At 38.0% G+C, this 20,867-nt stretch overlaps 1 protein-coding gene across 1 annotated transcript in view; it reads left to right on the forward strand.

Moving 5' to 3' along the window:
• The window catches only part of septin4b (septin 4b), a 76,107-nt gene that overhangs the window by 36,977 nt on the left and 18,263 nt on the right, over positions 1-20,867 (forward strand). The window lies entirely within an intron of this gene.

Here is a 20,867-nt window from a genome sequence, read left to right on the forward strand (position 1 = left end):
GAGGGTAAATACATTTTTCATTTTTAGGTAAATTATTCTTTTAAGGATGATGGTTTCTGTGATTAGACAGCAGAAGAGGTCAGTCTTGGTCTCTCCGTCTCTGCTTGTTAAATCACATCCTCAGGGACAGTCTAATGCTCTTATTAAAGCAGTCTTCCTGCAACAGGAAATGACCATCATATCTTCTTTTGGTGGGCGTGGCCATGATGCTCATGTATATACGCAAATATTTGTATACATATATGAGTGTGTGTGAGTGTGCGTGTGAGTGAGTATTTTTAGAGAAAGGCGCATGTGAAGTATTATTTGGCAGATTCCTTTGTAATACCACTGTTTCCCCATCTGTTCTCCCGGTAGTCTTGTCCTGGTTTCATAGTAAAAATGGAAATACGACAGAGAATGTTGGCATACTTTCACAGTCACGAGCAGCACAGCCGCCAGTGAAGAAAGATGAGATGAGTCTCTGAATCTCAAGTAACTGTTGTGTCTGGAGTTTACAGTCTTCACGGCCTTTATCTTCATTTCTACAGCCAGTGCTAATGTCAGTCCCACACTGGACAGGCACCGCCCCACTGAAGTAACCTGGGGTCTTGCTCGATGGCCATATTGGCTTATAGCTCACCACATACTGACTTGAACCAAACCCGTGCAGTGCTGAGCTTACAGATTTGTGCATTTTTTTCCCAACTTTTTCCATTGGTGGGTTGACATCCTGAACATTCGATTCAAAACATTACTCTGTTTGTTTGAGTGTGTGACGTGAGTTTGGGCTGGACTGCCTGTTTGTTGTGGTAGGAATGTTTGGGGAAACCTGTTTGGCAGTTATTCATTTTGCAATTCCATTAGAGATTGCACACATCAGCCACTAACACACTAGTACAATATCATTATATTATTAATATATATAAGTAATTCTTGAACAGTACACTCTCAAATGTCAGCTTTCTAAAGATAGTTGTGAGCAGCAACCTTTTTATTTTGGACAGGGTGTCCAATCCTGATTCAACAAACCTGTCTAGAAGTTTTGAGCGATCCTGAAGATCTTTGTGTTTAATTGGGTTGAAGTTAAACACTGCAGGTGTTTATACGACTGGACACCCCTGATTTTACAGATGTCATTTATGCTCCCCCTTGAGATGAGCTTAAAGGGTTAGTTCACGCAAAAATGAAAATTATTATTCACCCTCATGTCGTTCTACACCTGTAAGACCTTCATTCATCTTCAGAACACAAATTAAGATATTTTTGATGAAATCCGATGGCTCAGTGAGGCCTCCATTGACAGCAAGATAATTAACACTTTCAAATGCCCAGAAAGCTACAAAAGATGTATTTAAAACAGTTCATGTGACTACAGTGGTTCAATCTTAATGTTATGAAGCGACGAGAATACTTTTTGTGCGCCAAATTCAGAAATTTATTCTTTATTCAGAAATATCTAGTGGTGGGCGATTTCAAAACACTGCTTCAAGAAGCTTTGAAGCTTTACGAATCTTTTGTGTCGAAGCAGCGGTTCAGAGCGTGTATCAAACTGCCAACGTCATGTGATTTCAGTAAACAAGGCTTTGTTACGTCATAAGTGTTTCGAAATGTTTCGCAATTTCAATGGTTCACGTGACTTTGGCAGTTTGATGCACACTCCGAACCAATGATTCGAAAAAAAAAAAAGATTCGTAAAGCTTCAAAGCTTCTTGAAAAAGTGTTTTGAAATCGCCCATCACTAGATATTGTTGAATAACGTCATTATTTTTTTGTAACAAAATTACAGAATTTTCATTTTTGGGTGAACTCACCCTTTAACTACGTCTGGTTTCTCGCAAGGTTTTTTTCTCCATTTTAACACCTATTTGCCACCTGTTTGCCACCTGATGTCACCTGTTGGAGTTTGGGTTCCTTGCCGCTGTCGCCTTTGGCTTGCTTAGTTGGGGACACTTGACATTTGACTTGAGATTTGATATTCAACAGTGCTTTTGATCTGCCTGCATTGACACTATTCTTTAAGAGCTGCTGTGCAGCCAAATTATGTACCAGTTATCAATGTAAAGCTGCTTTGACACAATCTGCATTGTAAAAAGCGCTATATAAATAAAGGTGACTTGACTTGACTAACTTCTAGCCATAGAGACACTGGTCAGTCACACATGCTTTATGGGGAATATGTGGCTTTCAAACTCAGTGACCTGTTGGCTGACGTACAGTATGTGTTGCCCAGTCTGCGTGTCATTTGGCAGAAGGGTGCCGGCAGTCAGCGCTTTAATGGCATAATGGGATAATCGTTCAGAGGATACACTGTGGGGAGGGGTGTTGCAATAGAGGACACAATGTCAACTACTGAAAAAAGAAAAAAAAAAAAAAAAAAACAACAAAAGGGCCAGACTTCCTCTGGACATTCCAGAGTGCAAATTTTTTCTGAGATAATTTACCTGCTGAAGTGAAATGCACATTTCAAGTGTTTTCTTTAGACATTTTTGATAGGAAAGTGCATGTGATACATGATCCTGCAGTGACCATGGCCATCTACAAGACAATGTTTTCCACTAAAAACGGAAAACTTTTTAAGCGTTTTGGCCATTCATTTACACAACAAAGGTGGTTTGGGGGCCTGAAATGCAAACTTTTGGAAACGGGTTTGAATTTTTGAAAACGATACAGTTATCGTCTCCATGTAAACTACAAAAATGCACATTTGTGAAAACAGTGTCGTCATGCGTATTATGTGTTCAGTCTATAGGCACGTAGTGTTTCTTCATCGCCAACTGCTGGCCTGGCAGCAGAATACAGCTTTTTAGGTCATTTTCATGGATCCGTGGGATCGTTTTCCGAAAAATGCAAAGGAAAAACCTGTTCTGTTTTAACATATCAGTGTTGTGTAAACATACCCTCAGGCCCTGCTTACACTTTCTCAACATGAATGGATCACAGGCGGTCAGTTGATGCAGATTGGCAGGTCTGCTACGTGAGCCAAGTCCAATGGGACTCCAGAAAAGATTCAGGTGGGTTTGAGAGCAAGTCTTTTTGCAGTTCAGGTCTCATGGTCATGCAAGGTGATCCTTCACATGTCAGAAATGAATCAGTGTTTACACTACAAAGAACTGTATCACAACTTCAATCTCTCAAACCACTAGGAAGGTCTTTCTCAGCTATAGTGACTCCAGAGGAGGTAATAAACAAGATCAGATTTCCATTGTTTTGAATCTTCAAACACTTTTCTGTGATTTGTCGGGCCCTTCTGTTGCTAATGAACCTCGTGCACTGGAATTAGGCCACCATGATAGCGACTAAAGCTCTTTCACAATGCAGCAAGCAAATCCAAGACCGGGGCACGACCTTCCACATTCCTCTGTTGTTATGTCTACGTCTATTGTTTGCATCTCAGGTGAAGTCGCTCCCCCCCCCAGAGAACTTTACATAACGAACCATTCAAGACCATGACTCTTTATTCTTTATGGGAGAAGAAATTGTGCTATTCACCATTTCTTTCACTCGAGGTCCACTGACAATCATTAGACAGTGTAATCCTGCTTTTCCTTTAGAGTCATGGCTGTATCGCTCTGAATATGGCTCATTAGCATGTGCAAAAATGCTTGATCGCTCACCATACAAGTGATTTTGCTGCAGTATTTCTGAAGGTGCGTTGCTGGTTTGATATGGTGGTTCCACCTGACTGTTCTTTTGCCAATGGCTGATTTTTTTTATGGCATGGTGTTTTGTAAACTGTCTGGTTTCATTTATATGAAGCCATTTTATAGCTTTAGCGGGCAACTACCTGAAGCATGACGTTTATGCTTATTTCTTTTGAGGAAATTAAACAAAGTGGCAGAAGTCAGAGCTGCCTTTCTGAACCATAAATCAGCACTCCAGCGAGTGCAAGCACCTATAATTTTCACTTCTTTTAGCCACTAGCAGAGGATCAGCCTGCACATGAATGGGAATGGTGAGGTCAAAGCTGCAGGTGCTTGAGACTCTGTGAGCACAGCCCATAATAACAGCATCTCTCCGCACGTCTAATGGCCTCCGGCCGCCCTCGTCTGGCCCTTCTCCCGCTGTGGGAAGTGCTTCATCAGCAGAAAACGATTGCTCGCTCGACTCTGGCTGAAGGGAGGGGACATCACCCGAGCTGCATCGAGTTTGAACAGGAACTTAGACTTGTAGATAAAGACTCTAATTGAATGCGACAGGAAGTCTGGGAAAGGTACTTTGCCAGCGCCAGCCAGTCCTTGAGAGGCCGTAGTCTACAGTAAAGAACTAACTAGGTATGTGGGAAACTGCAAGACAATGTTTTCAGACCTAGAGCCCATAACATCTACTCTCTGTGGGAAGTATTGAATCTGCTTTGATACGTTTGCTTTGCAAGAAAACAGATGATATAATCTATTGCTGCTTATTCAGCTCATGTAGTTTCTCTTGAGGAGATTCTACTGTACAAGCCATTTGCTAAGTCAAGCATCACTATTACTGAAATTGGGTTTGTTCAAAACTTGCATGTAACTCATCCTGCACCATTTAAGTTTCATGAATGATTCATCAAGGAGAGGTGAGCTCTGGATGATGGTTTTCACTAAAATGGTAAAATACCACAGAAAGGAGGATCCATCCAGGATATTCTAGAGAAATCTCTACGTTCACACTGTCAGTCCAAATCCGATTATTTGTTATCTGATTGGAATCTGATCAAAATTATTTCCTGTCCACACTGTGTATCGGAACTCTTCAGATCAGATTTGTGTGTTCCATGCCACTCTTTTGTTTAACGGAATATCTGCATTGGTTTCTGTAGCTCAAAATGGATTTATAAAAATTCACATTTCAAGTCAGGCTTGTCTGTCCACGTTTACAGATCAGGACAGGTGTATTTATGCAAAGTTTATAGATATGCTATGCTTTTATAAAGTACTAAAAGTTTAAAAATGCAAAAGGTTTCTGTGTGGGTTATGTTTAGGGGTAGAGTTAGTTTATGAGAAATATAATACCTTATTATAAAAAAAATTTAAAAAAGTAATTGAAATCAACAGGATTTATTCAGAGCTTCTGAGTCCATGATTTGACCTCATTTAAACATCATTAAAGCCTGGTTTCACAGACAGAGCTTAGATTAAGCCAGGATTAGGCTTTATTTCAATTAAGACATTTAAGTAGCTTTTATAAATGTGCCTTAGGAAAAAAGAAAAAAAAAAAAACATTACTGGTGTGCATCTTGAGATGAAACAATGGCACTGACATATTCTGAGATATCTCAGTGCAATGTGACATGTGAAACATATTGCTTTCAGTTAAAACAGCTCAAACATGCATTTTAGTCTGGGACTAGGTTTAAAGGGATAGTTCAAAAATAAAAAAAATTCCATGATTTACTCACCCTCAAGCCATCAGAGGTGTATATGACTATCTTCTTTCCGACGATCACAATCAGAGATATATTTGAAAATCTTTGGAGAGCCAGGATATTTATAATGGTAGTGAATGGCACTCCTGATTTTGAAACCCAAAATAAATGCATCCATCCATCATAAAAGTAATCCATATGGCTCCAGGGGGTTAATGAAGGCTTTCTGAAATAAAGGGATGGGTTTTTGTAAGAAAAATATCCATATTTAAAACTTTTTATATATAATATATATATATATATATATATATATATATATATATATATATATACTAGCTTCTGTCAGATGGGCGTACACATTGATTTGCAGCAGAAGAGTGACTTCTGACCTGATGCATGACACAGTGATGAACGTGGAAGCGCAGAGGATAGAGCAAAACAAAACATCGGTCATAAATTAGAAGTCTAAAACGAGACTTTTTAAAGAGAAATGTTGGAGGATTGCTATAAGAGAAGAGGAGCTTGAGTTCGTTGCACAGCCCTATTTGTTTAAACCGCGAGAGGCGTCTAAGCTTACGTACATCCTGCGTCATACATCACGCCACGGGTTACTCATTTGGCGCAAGTCGACTTGCACAGTATGCGTACAGTCGTCTGGCGGAAGCTAGTTATTTTAGATTAAGTTTTAAATATGGATATTTTTCTTACAAAAGCCCATCACCTCTCTTCAGAAGGCCTTTATTAACCCCCTGGAGCCGTATGGATTACTTTTATGATGGGTGAATGCATTTATTTTTGGATATATTTTTGGATTAAATCTTTGGAGAGCTAGGATATTTTTGAATCTCCAATTGTGTTTGACTGAAAGAAGAAAGTCATATACACCTAGGATGGCTTGAGGGAGAGTAAATTACAGGATAATTGTCATTTCTGGGTGAACTATCCCTTTAAGCCTTGTCTGATGAAAACGGGGATCAGTGTGTTTGGAGATGGTAATTGGCAGCAGTCAGCAGCAGAGGGCGCTGCTCTGTCCGGCCATCAGCACTGCAGTGACATCATCAGCCAGAGACACATCCAGGGTGGAAAAGACTCGCATGTGAACAGGGCAAAACCTGACATCAGGCGAATGTAAAGACAGTACATGATTCTTCAAAGTACCTGTTTTTGATAGCGACTGTCTAGTGTGTGTGTGTGTGTGTGTGTGTGTGTTATCTGAGACAGCTCTTAGGACTGCTGACAGCTCATTTCACAGTATAAACACTGATGAGAGCAGCATTTTTATATTTGGGAATATGATCCTGGAACATGGGATGAGGAGAAGCTTTCCTTCAGAATATTCAAGTGATAGTTAAATTAATATTTAGTCTTTTTTTTTCTCTCCAAATAATTACTGTGGTAGTAATTGAAAAGAAATGTTTCACACTTGTAATTTAGAAACGGGGTTAGCACCGTGTTTTACCCAGGGTTATGAAACCCTTCTCCAGGAGCAGTATTAGAGACACTTTTGCACTTTTAACCCTGCATTCCAGTGCCAAAAGTGTACAGTGTGAAATGATGCAGTGCTTTAAAGGTGCCCTAGAATCAAAAATTGAATTTACCTCGGCATAGTTAAATAACAAGAGTTCAGTACATGGAAATGACATACAGTGAGTCTCAAACTCCATTGTTTCCTCCTTCTTATATAAATCTCATTTGTTTAAAAGACCTCCAAAAAACAGGCGAATCTCAACATAACACCGACTGTTACGCAACAGTCGGGATCATTAATATGTACGCCCCCAATATTTGCATATGCCAGCTCATGTTCAAGGCATTAGACAAGGGCAGCCAGTATTAACGTCTGGATGTGCACAGCTGAATCATCAGACTAGGTAAGCAAGCAAGAACAATAGCGAAAAATGGCAGATGGAGCAATAATAACTGACATGATCCATGATATCATGATATTTTTAGTGATATTTGTAAATTGTCTTTCTAAATGTTTCGTTAGCATGTTGCTAATGTACTGTTAAATGTGGTTAAAGTTACCATCGTTTCTTACTGTATTCACGGAGACAAGACTGTCGTTATTTTCATTTTTAAACACTTGCAGCCTGTATAATTCATAAACACAACTTCATTCTTTATAAATCTCTCCAACAGTGTAGCATTAGCCCGTTAGCCACGGAGCATATAGCCTCAAACTCATTCAGAATCAAATGTAAACATCCAAATAAATACAATACTCACATAATCCGATGTGTGCATGCAGCATGAATGACAAACATCTTGTAAAGATCCATTTTGAGGGTTATATTAGCTGTGTGAACTTTGTTTATGCAGCGATAGAGTCGAGAGCTCGGGAGGGGGCGGAGAGCGCAAGCATTTAAAGGGGCCGCAGCCTGAATCGGTGCATTTCTAATTATGCCGCAAAATAGGCAGTTAAAAAAATTAATTAGAAAATATCTATGGGGTATTTTGAGCTGAAATTTCACAGACAAATTCAGGGGACACCTTAGACTTATATTACATCTTGTAAAAAAACCTTTGATGGCACCTTTAATGTTACAGCTAAATGCTTAGCAACCGACAGCCAATCGCAAGCCTCATATTCACAAGCTTTGGAAACACTGCGTGTTAAACAGTAGTTTCAACGTCTGAGGGGAAAAATGTCAAATGTTGAACGAAAACACAATCTGAGTGAAGAAGAGATTATTTCATTTTTACCATTATAAAAGTCAATTCAGTATAAACTTGATTGTTCAGTTGGAAATATATATGAGGATGTGCAGAGCTGGAGCCTTTATGTAAACGCATGTGATGTTTGTCCAATCAGTGACACTGAATCTGCAAACATACAAATAAGAATGTTAACCCGGGGTCTAGGAATGTACAGTGTGAAACGTCAGTTTATGAATACCCAGGATTAACTGTTAACCCCGGGTAAATTATGAGCATATGTGAAACAAGAAGCAAGATAACCAGGATTCTGCTAACCCGGAGTTCAGGGGCCGTTTACACGACACCATTTTCAACTAAAAACAGAAAATTGTTTTATGCGTTTTGGACGTTCATTTACACGACAATGGGGGCCTGAAAACACAAACCTTTGAAAATGGGATTCAAAGTGCATACCGTTATCGTATCTTTGTAAACTACAAAAACTCAAATTTGTGAAAACAGTGACATCATGCTCAGGTGTATTATTTGTTCAGTCTATAGACGTTCTGTTTCTTTATAAAGTGACATCGCCATCTACTGGCCTGGCTTGAGTAATACAGTGTTTTCAGTCATTTTTATTGAATCCGTGTGAACGGGGATCATTTTGACAACGTTGTAGTCTGTACCCAAAAAATGCAAAGGAAAAAACATTTTTGTTTTTAGTACATCGTTGTTGTTGTAAACGTACACTCTGAATGACCCAGTGTTAAATAGTTCAAGTGTAAAAAGCCCTATTATAAAATGGTTAGTTCCAGTTCTTGATTCTGATTGGTCAATAGCTGTGTTTTATTCACGATAATCACCCAACGGTTTTATGTATCACTGCACAACACCCTTAGCAACCACCCTTAGCAACATAAACATATGTTTGTTCTCATTAATACTGTTCACTGAAGCCTGTATTACACGCATCTATATAGCATTTTCCTTCAGGTCAGTCCTACGTTCATAAAAAATGCTGCGATATCTTGTCCTTTTAACAGTGAAGGGGTTTCCCTGTGCCCTGCTGACACTGACAGCACTAGTGTTCACAACAGTATCAGTCCTTTCAAAATAAAAGTTTTCACTGCTGACTGACTCACTCAAACAGTCTTTGCCACCATCTGACTTTTCCTAGTCTGTTTTTAGTTGATCTCCATGAGATGACACATTCTGTAGCTGTTTTTTTCCAGCGGACGGAAGGCTTTTAGTGATTTTACTTCATGAAAGTTGCATCGATATACAGTATATACATATATTTGCTTTAATATTTGTATATATGGAATAACTATTTAATTAAAGCAATAAGCCATGTGAAGCTGTGGTTTACAGTGAATTTATAACAGCTAAGGGGTAACTGTTATAAATTCACTGTAAACCACGGCTTATTGGGGCTTATTGCTTTAATACAGTGGGTACGGAAAGAATTCAGACCCCCTTAAATTTTTCACTCTTTGTTATATTGCAGCCATTTGCTAAAATCATTTAAGTTCATTTTTTTTTCCTCATTAATGTACACACAGCACCCCATATTGACAGAAAAACACAGAATTGTTGACATTTTTGCAGATTTATTAAAAAAGAAAAACTGAAATATCACATGGTCCTAAGTATTCAGACCCTTTGCTGTGACACTCATATATTTAACTCAGGTGCTGTCCATTTCTTCTGATCATCCTTGAGATGGTTCTACACCTTCATTTGAGTCCAGCTGTGTTTGATTATACTGATTGGACTTGATTAGGAAAGCCACACACCTGTCTATATAAGACCTTACAGCTCACAGTGCATGTCAGAGCAAATGAGAATCATGAGGTCAAAGGAACTGCCTGAAGAGCTCAGAGACAGAATTGTGGCAAGGCACAGATCTGGCCAAGGTTACAAAAAAATTTCTGCTGCACTTAAGGTTCCTAAGAGCACAGTGGTCTCCATAATCCTTAAATGGAAGACGTTTGGGATGACCAGAACCCTTCCTAGAGCTGGCCGTCCGGCCAAACTGAGCTATCGGGGGAGAAGAGCCTGGGTGAGAAGACAGAGCCCTGACTTAAACCCAATTGAGCATCTCTGGAGAGACCTAAAAATGGCTGTCCACCAACGTTTACCATCCAACCTGACAGAACTGGAGAGGATCTGCAAGGAGGAATGGCAGAGGATCCCCAAATCCAGGTGTGAAAAACTTGTTGCATCTTTCCCAAAAAGACTCATGGCTGTATTAGATCAAAAGGGTGCTTCTACTAAATACTGAGCAAAGGGTCTGAATACTTAGGACCATGTGATATTTCAGTTTTTCTTTTTTAATAAATCTGCAAAAATGTCAACAATTCTGTGTTTTTCTGTCAATATGGGGTGCTGTGTGTACATTAATGAGGAAAAAAATTAACTTACATGATTTTAGCAAATGGCTGCAATATAACAAAGAGTGAAAAATTTAAGGGGGTCTGAATACTTTTCGTACCCACTGTAACTCATCCTGCAGTGATACATGTGTAAAATAAAGCCTCCCCCCTGTCCTCTATCTGTACTGACATACTTAAGACAAAAAAAGAGGATCAACAATGCATGTTGTTCCCATAATGACAACACAACACTAATCCTTTGAGATGATCATGTCGAGATTATCATTTGATATAGACACTGTGTCCTCCTTGTGACCAAAAAGGGTCAGTTTTCAGCATCTGCTCGTGTAATCAGCATTAATAAAGGCGTCTCTGCGATGTGAGGATGTGTTTGAGGGGTTGTCGTGTCTGTGTTTGGGTCCTTTGTGCTGCGAGCGGCTCAGATGTGGCAGGCTGACGTGTTCAGTGGCGGCACCAGGCTTCGCTCGGCACTGCGCTCACAGACGCCTCCAGACACAAACCCACGGATGGCTCGAGAAACGGATAAATATGATCGAGCTTTCACAAAATATTACATCAGTGGAAGGGACTTTCCTCTGAGAGGTTGTGTTCTGTAAAAGAGCATGTGTTCAGTAGTGTTGGGTGTGCGGCATGTTCCTCCCACAAATCCATAGGAGAATCAGTATTTATAAGTATTTAATCATTTACTTGTTTAGAAAATGATGATTGTTTTAGGACCATTATGATTGACATTTTTTTCATTAGAATTATGCTAATTCCCCCTAAATTCTCTACTGTAACATGTGAAGTTTTATTTTTGTTTTGATTGCAAGTGATTTTCAGTAATATGAAATAATACAATGTTCTATAAATATAAAAGTATTTATATTTGCTATTTTGCTTTACTGCAATGAATGTTTGTTTTACATTATGGTAATAAGAATGTTTTTTTTTTTTTCACGTTTATAGTAATGAGAATCAAGGAATGTGCTTAAATGACATTATTATTTCACAATGCATCATTTTTTTTTTTTTTTTTTTTTTGGCTTTTGGATGAAGTATGATCTGGAAATATGATTGACAGACTTTGCAATGTCAGTGTGTGTGGGACAAAATGTCCACACAGAGATGGCAATATCAGAAATCCTTGTCCTTGTGGACACTTTTTGGTCCCCATGAGGAAAACAGCTCATAAATCACACTGTGATCTTATTTGAAAATGTAAAAATGCAGAACTTTTTCTGTGATGGGTAGAGTTAGGGTACGGGGAGAGAATATGCACAGTATTCAGTACAGTATAAAAATCATAATGTCTATGGAAAGACCCCATAAAATATATATATATAAAAAAAAAACCAACTGTGTGTGTGTGTCCAGGCTTTACAGATTGGGGACATGTGGCTTTTTTAAGTCACTGGACAGATGTTGTTTAAAGCCTCTAGCAAGACAACATCACTCTTGAAGAAAGACGAGAGCGAGAGATACTATATACAATAGAGAAATGCAATACTTATGAGGAGATAAGAAACAACCTTTCTAATTCTTCTTTGCATTTCTACTCTTCTCTAAAAATTTGTGCATATTTCTAGTTGCTAATTTGATCAGATATTCTGTGATGTCCTGGATGACTCTGTGAGGGTCTTCATATTCATGACACTCAAGGTCACCTTACAAATTGTCCTAAAACCATCAATATAAAAACAAAAGAAAAAGCAAACAATAATATACAATAAGACAAATGAGTTTTAAGATGCGATTGAAGGCTGTGTGGTACGCATGTCCCGGGGAAGGGTATTTCACAAATGCTCTATGGAAGAGGTTCTAGAGATATTTGTGCAGCTGAATTCTGGACCAGCTGCAGTCTATGTATAGTTTTATAAGGAAGACCAAAGAAAAGAGAGTTACAGTAATCTAAACGTGATGTATCCAGGGCATGTACAAGAGTAGCAGTGCTGTCCGCTGTCAAAGAAGGACAAAGACGGTATATGTTTCGCAAATGAAAGTTGGCAGAACGAATAATATTATTAATGTGATTTAAAAAGGATAAGGTGCTATCAAGGACAACACCCAGACTTTTTACCTATGAAGATGGAAAAACTCCTGACTGGTCAGTAGTCACAGAGAAACAGATTTTGCCAGATTAGACTTCGTGCCTACAAAAACATTTTAAGTTTAAGGAAATTAAATGAAATCCAGTTTTTAATTTCAGCTAGACATCTTGATAGAGAAAGTGGAGGAAAGACTTAAAGGGTTAGTTCACCCAAAAATGAAAATTCTGTCATTAATTACTCACCCTCATGTCGTTCCACACCCGTAAGACCTTCATTCATCTTCAGAACACAAATTGAGATATTTTTGATGAAATCCGATGGCTCAGTGAGGCCTGCATAGCCAGCAAGGTAACACTTTACTTGAAGGGGTGTGCATAAGACTGACATGACACCTTCATAATCATGACATGACACATGTCATGAATATGAAGGAGGTTTTATGAATGTTTGTGACGACTGTCATTAAGTGTCATTCGCTCAATTATGTCATTTTTAATGCAAAGATGACATTGTTTGAGATGTCCGAGTTATGACAACTTGACATAAACCAATATATCATAACCTTTGTCATGACAACTTGACATTATTTAGCTTTATGGGTTAACATTACATTAAACTGTCATGTGGTTGGTTTTGACATTGGCTGTCAGGCCATTATAATAGTGTCATAAATATGTATCTTGAGCTCAAGTACAGTGGTACAAATTGAACTTGTCATTAAAATGTCATTAAGTGACAATACTCTGACAAATAATAGTTTTTTTAAATTTCCTCCAACAGAAGGTCAGATAATAGACAATTTCAAATTTCGTAAAAAAAAAAAAGATGACACTGTTATAAAATAATGGTAACACTTTATTTTAGGGTCTTTTAACTAGTTGCTTATTACTATTAGCATTCATATGGCTAAAATATTGGCTAGCTATTATTACTTATTAGTACTTATGCCTTATTCTAGATTCTTAATCCTACCCAATACCTAAACCTAACAATTAACTATAATAAGCAGTAAATTAAGAGTTTATTGAGCGGAAAAGTCATAGTTAATCGTTTATATATGTGTTTCCTATACTGAAGTGTTACCAAAATAATGTAATGTATTGTTAACCCATAAAGCTAAGTAGTTTTTTAAGTTTGATAATTAATCTGCTATGTCATTTTTATGACAGGTTATGATGTTTTGCTAATGTCAAGTTGTCATGACAAAGACACTGACAGGTTATGATGTGTTGGTTTATGTCAAGTTGTCGTAACAAAGACATCTCAAACAATGTCATCTTTGCATTAAAAATGACATAATTGAGCGAATGACACTTAATGACAGTCGTCATAAACATTCATAAAACCTCCTTCATATTCATGACACGTGTCATGTCAAGATTATGAAGGTGTCATGTCAGTCTTATGCACACCCCTTCAAGTAAAGTGTTACCGCCAGGAATGACATTTCCTCTCTCAAGATCCATTAATGTACTAAAAACATATTTAAATCAGTTCATGTGAGTACAGTGGTTCAATATTAATATTATAAAGTCACGAGAATATTTTTGGAGCGCCAAAAAAACAAAATAACGACTTATTTAGTGATGGCCGATTTCAAAACACTGCTTCAGGAAGCGTTATGAATCAGTGTGTCGAATCTGCTGTTCGGAGCACCAAAGTCACATGATTTCAGCAGTTTGGTGGTTTGACACGTGATCTGAATCATTATTCGATACAAAAGATTCATAAGTCTCCGAAGCTTCCTGAAGCAGTGTTTTGAAATCCGCCATCACTAAATAAGTCGTTATTTAGTTTTTTTGGCGCTCCAAAAATATTCTCGTTGCTTTATAATATTAATATTAAACCACTGTACTCACATGAACTGATTTAAATATGTTTTTAGTACCTTTATGGATGAGTCAGATTTCAACAAAAATATCTTAATTTGTGTTCTGAAGATGAATGAAGGTCTTACGGGTGTGGAACGGCATGAGGGTGAGTGATAAATGACAGAATTTTCATTTTTGGGTGAACTAACCCTTTAATTAGTATGAATGAATTTCATACTTTCTGAAAATATGTCCAGGGGCAGTAAATAAATAATAAACAGAAGAGGCCCCAAGACTGAACCTGGGGGAACACCAACAGTAACATGAGATAGCTCAGATCTAAAAGCTTTGAGTTGTACGAACTGAGTGCGACCAGAAAGATAAGACCAGAAAGATAAAGCCTGTCTAGGAGGATGTTATGTGAGATCGTATCAAAGGCCGCTCTCAGTTTGAGCAAAATAAGTATAGTCAGCTGTCCAGAATCCACTGCCATAAGCAGATCATTAGTAATTGCAGTGCTGTGCTGTGAAGTGGACGAAAGCCAGATTGAAAATTTTCAAACAAATTGTTTGGTAGTGTGAAACCTGAGCTGCAACAGATTTCTCTAGTATTTTAGAAATAAACTGTAAATTTTAATTAGGATGAAAGTTGTAGAAATTTGTATTTCCTTCGCTGGCCCTAATTAAATTAGTGTAAACTAACCTCCAGATAGCATTGCATAAGATTAGTATACAGTTCTTTATGATCAGTAAGACCAGTTTTGGCACACAAACGCTCCAGCCGACGACCTGTATATGATGGACAGCTGGGGGTGTGGCTATGCAAATGAGATTTGACAGTGGCATGAGATGCATGTGCCAGAGGTGTGGCTATGCAAATGAGCTTTCACAGTGGCATGAGATGCATGTGCCGGAGGTGTGGCTATGCAAACGAGCTATATGGAGATGCAGACAGACAGTCAGTGGGTCATGTGCCTTCTTGTGTGTGTGTGGCCTCTCTCTCTCTCTCTCTCTCTCTCTCTCTCTAAACACTGATCCTTTGCTCTCCATCAGTAATAATGGCAGCAAACTCTGAAGTCAACAGCGATTCTGAGGTATGTCTGCAGTCTGCATACTTACTTGAATTTGTGGATGTTGACTTTGCATTGCATTTACAGTGACGGAGGATCTTGAGAAAGAGTCAGAAATTGTGAATAACAGGAGCTGATTGCTGACTGCAGCAACAGAAGCCGCCAGATGTTTCAGTCAAGCTGTGAGGATGTTTTGGTTGGATTTCATCAGACATGGATGTGAGAAACTGGATGCATCTGATCAGCTCTCATGAATATATGCTTTTGTGGAAAATGCATGAATGTCTATATGGTTTTATTAATGATTAGCTGATATGGTTTTTTTTTTTACATAATATTATCTGCTTGTAAATATATTTTCACATATGAATTTGTCACTTTAATATTTTTGCTCATGTATATGTTTATATCATTTTGATATTGTGCACCTGTTCGAGACTTTCACTGGAGTCTGACACACACACACACACACACACACACACACACACACACAAGAGCTCCGCTGTGCTGATTCACACAACAGCTCCATTGACACACACTCAGCTGCTGTCACACACACTCACACCTACAGCTCACTGCAAACACATCAGTCGTCACTCCTGCTGAAGTACAGGTTATGTGAAGCGCATGTCAAACCGAACAGGTCCATGCTAATGTACAGGGTCTTCAGTAGTTTTGTTGGCGTGCGCTGAGGTCCGACTCTGACCTCCCAATGACAGTTCATCTGGATCTCATGCTGTTGGTTGAGCCATCGCTTAACATGTGGAAAGAGTCACAGTGTTACATTCTTCAGGAGGTCAACTTCATGAAAATATTTGATCATATAGAAACGGCAGCTTGGAAGCGGTGTAAGAGCGAGCTTGATCGTGCAGTAGAGCTCTTCATTGTTTGTGTTGGGCGTGCTGAACTGCGGCTCTCAGTCACATCAATCTCTGTGAACTCGCAGCTTAGTGTTTTCACGTTGCTCGCTTTCTGTTTATTATTTATTAAAAAGTATAGCAGGTACCCTAGTAACAGTTTGAGCCTTTAACCTCTGCAGTTGTCGTTCCCCTTTGGGTTGGTTCAGTAGTGTTTGTGCGGGCCGTTCAGCTGGATTCACACACTCTGAGATGAGCTGAGATGTTCATGCGTGGATGAGCAGATCTGACCACAGTGACCTGACAGACAAGCGCAGGAATGACCTGTTTTCTTCTTCACCGACTGAAAGGTGGATGTTTTCTGTGCTTCTAATATAATATAGTACTATAGTCTTTGACAGATGACACTTGAGTTTATTTGCCTTTGAAACAGAATGAAAGGAAAGATTTTGAATTCTTGCTTTCCTGCATGTGTGTGTCATTAGATCTGAGATCACTTTAAACTTTAATGAGAGCAAGACTGAAGTTATTGTTTTTGGGCCCTCTGTGGTTGCTCTAGAGACGTTTCTAATCTTAACCTTGCTAATTTGGCATACTTTATTAAACCAGACATGGGTGTTATGTTAGATTCCTCCCTTAAGTTTGATAAACAAACAGATGCATGCAGTGGCTAAAGCCTTTTTTTTTTTTTAAGGATTTTGAGAGAGTGGATTTTGAGTTTTAATTGTTGGTTTATGGACAGTATCTGACAAATGTCTTTTGCCATTGCATTATAAGATGCTGTCAAGTTTAAAGGAATTATTTTTTGAAAATTCCCCAAAAAAACAATAAATGACAATGTTGCTTCCCTAATGAGAGAATGTGAGAATCTTCTTGGACTATACTGTATATGTAATTTTTTTAAACCAATAAGTACAGATATTTACTTGCCAAATTTGGTAAAAAATAATAATGTTGGTTAAAATGTTTTGTCAACTTGGAAACAACTAAACTGAAAAATCAATTTTTCCACACAAAATACTTATAGCATTAAAGGATTAGTTGACTTCAGAATTCAAATTTCCTGATAATTTACTCTCCCCATGTCATCCAAGACGTTCATGTCTTTCTTTCTTCAGTGGAAAAGAAATGAAGGTTTTTTAGGAAAACATTCCAGGATTTTTCTCCATATAGTGGACTTCACTGGGGTTCAACGGGTTGAAGGTCCAAATGTCAGTTTCAGAAAGAGCTCTACATGATCCCAGACGAGGAATAAGAGTCTTATCTAGAGAAACCATTGGCCATTTTCTAAAAAAAAATACAATTATATACATTTTAACCACAAATGCTTGTCTTGCACTGCTCTGTGATGCTCCACGCATGACGTAATCATGTTGGAAAGATCACGCGTGACGTTGTGCGAAAACCTTGTCCGTCATTGTTGTTTTACCTTTTTTTTGTAAAGGGCATCAGTTCAGGGCATCACGCGGCATCAGTTCAAGAATTATTTTTTCATTCATTTCTCCTATAGGGATTTCAAAAAAAGTATTTTTTTTTCAATCATTATAGAGTTATAAGCCATAAACCAAAAAAAAAAAGTAGTTAGAAATATAAAACTATTTATTTAAAAAAGTTGATATATAACAATATATTTTATATATATCTTTTTTATTATATCTGCAAAGCATAATGGGCAATGTAGTTTTTCACCAGAAATTCCATTGTTAAATGCAATTATTTTAAAACTAAGTAGAAATAATGCAGGCTGACGGCTTCAACTGAAGCAAATACCATCAATTAGCAACCTTGTAGCTCACAGTAGGTCTGTCTATAAAGGTTTGTAAGTTATTGTTAAAAAATAATTTCCCTATAGGAGAAAACTAATGGAGTTTTTACTTCCAGAATCCAACTGTTGCACTCTATTCAATACAAGTTCAGCTCAATGGACAGTAGGGTGTAACGATACATGTATTCATCTCGAACCGTCACGGTACGGACGTCATGGTTCAGTGCATGTAGTCAGACGAAGAATACAGTCAGTCACAGGATATTCACTCTCCAATACAGTGAGCAGTAATGCAGCACTGTTTGCTAAATGCCACAACAGGAAAAAGTGCAGAAGGACAAAATCTATGCATAGACATGTTTACATGTAATCTCTCAATCAGTGTTTCAGCCGCAGAAAGACATCAATAAAACAGCTTGAGAATAATATCTCATGTAGCATTACATTCACCTCAGGCAAGTCATTCAGTGTCCACAGCATGTTAGTTCACTAGAGAAATGAACTCTAGAGGAGCGTTTCACTAAATATATGACCTATATTAGCTTGTGTATATATATTCATTATATTTACTTTAGCTGTTAGTAATGTCTTAATTATTTAATATACATATATATATATATATGTATAAATTTGTCATGAAAAGAAGTTATCTGTGTAAATGATACATATTTCAAAAATAAGTTAATGCCAAACCTTCCTAATGTGCATTTTACTTCTTTTTTTTTATTAGATCTAAAAAAAAAAAGAAGAAGAAAAAAAGAACTGAATTTAATATTTTGGGCTCTGTTGTTAATTGTAACCTTTAATAAGCATCTTGGATGACATGGGGTGAGCAGATTATCAGGAAATTTTATTTCTGAAGTGAACTAATCCTTTTTATATTGCCTTGCTATGGTAAACTATGGATTTCTAGCTACCATGTTTTGAAATAAATGTGTTTTAACTGAGTGAAATATTAATTTAAAGTGCTTTTTTTTATTTCATAGCAGAATACACTGAGAGCGGACTTCTATAATCCCATATCTGAGTCTTTTGTTTCTTAGACGCAGAAATAGAGTTAGAGGGAGTAGTAAGATCTGGGACATGCTCTGAAATTCCTTAATCTTGCTCTTTAAATCTTTCTCTGCTGCGACTGAGATCTGTTAAGACTTTAATACCGATTATAATCACACACTTGACTTTACCTCAAGCCCGCGGCTGCCTTCTTACCACAGACACATTTTCCACAATGAGTAAGACTCTGAACTCAGTAGTAATCAAAAGAATAGTTCAACAATTGCTCTAGAAACTAACTCATTTACTCATTCACATTTACAAACTTGGGCCTGGTTTCACAGACAGGGCTTAGATTAAAGCAGGATTAGGATGTTTAAGTAGCTTTTATAAATGTGCCTTAGAAAAAAAAAAACAGTACTGGTGTGCATCTTGAGATAAAAACTATGGAACTGAAATATTTTAAGATTTGTCAGTGCATGTTGATTTCAGTTAAAACAGCTCAATCATACATTTTAGTCTGGGACTATAGGCTTAAGCCTTGTCTGTGAAACTGGGGTGTGTCAGGTTTAATGTAAATGAAACCAAATGCCATTGCTTCTCACTGAAAGTGCTGCACTGATCTGTGGAGCCCCACTAACTGAGCAGTTCCCTCAACAACAGAACAGTCATTCATTCCCCATAAAGCATCATGAAACCCATGGAGATGATGGCGGTGTGCTGTGTGGATCTGGTGAATGTAGTGGTGTCCTGGGTCAGGTTTAGTGCGGTGTGTCGATAGCGCTGTGGTGGAGGCCGCTGCTGATTGGTGCCCTGGGGCAGCGGGGCAGCTCGATGCAGTGAAGGGCACTGCGTCCCTGGCTGTCAGGGTATAAAAGCCTGAGCTAATGAGTGTGCCACCGGGTCTTGAGTGGGAAAGGGAATGAGGAGCTGGCTCCGACAAGGCAAGAAGTTTAGATTATTTCATCCTTCCAGAGGCGTTTCAGGTGAGATTCTGTTTGCATGTTGGGATGAATGTGGAATATGGGCATCAGAATTGTCTTTTGGGCTCACTGTCCTTCATTTTATTTTATTTTGGATCTTATTCTGCTTAGTTTTTTTTTTCCACAAGACCAAACAGAGAACAGATTTAATTTAGATTTGCATAAGAGGATGTTGCTGTTGATATGCTCCTGGTAGATATATAATATAACTCATGATATAACCGTCTCAATAATATGAACTGTATGACACTGTATGTCCAAGTAGGCTGAGCTGAAATCTTGACTTGACAAACTTGAGGAATAATGCTTTACCATTGAAGACATTTCAACATTTTCATCACATCACCTCACAGGAAGCCAGCTTTTTGGCACTATACTGTCCAGTCTGTTTCTGGAGGCCGTGCTTTCAGTATTGAGCAGTGATTGAAATAGGCCAGTGAAGCCCATGGTGATGGAGATTGAACATTGATCTCTGTAGCTCTCATGTGGTGGAAAGCAGGTCACTGTCGCCTAATCTGTGAAACTCTTTGTTAGTGCTGTTAGTCAAGTCAAGCATCACCATTGCTATTGTTTTAGCATTATAGTTATGAATCACTAGATTTATTTATTATAACTTAAGACATTGAGTTTATAATCTCTAGTCCCGCATCTTTAATTAGAAGATTAAAGCCATCAGACTGTGATGTTCATCATAATTTAACAAAAAAAAAAGACTAATACTCATTTTCATCACTAAAATTCACAGGGCCTGTGACATTATTTTTATTTTTAGGCCCCCTTTTTCATTAAAAATCAGTTTCTGTTTACTGTTCAACTTGAATTCTTGAATTGGGTTTCCTCAGAATTAAGTGTGAGCATTAGACATTTGACATTCAGTTGTTTCATTGCTGCACAAAAACATTTGGTTAGATGTGTGCTCACAAATTCAAAGTTGAATGTGATAGCATTCTGGCATCATGTGGTGCTTTTTGACTTCATTTTGACTACAAAATGTTTCTAT

The sequence above is a fragment of the Megalobrama amblycephala genome, linkage group LG16, assembly GCF_018812025.1.
Source record: "Megalobrama amblycephala isolate DHTTF-2021 linkage group LG16, ASM1881202v1, whole genome shotgun sequence".
NCBI classification, from domain to species: domain Eukaryota; kingdom Metazoa; phylum Chordata; class Actinopteri; order Cypriniformes; family Xenocyprididae; genus Megalobrama; species Megalobrama amblycephala.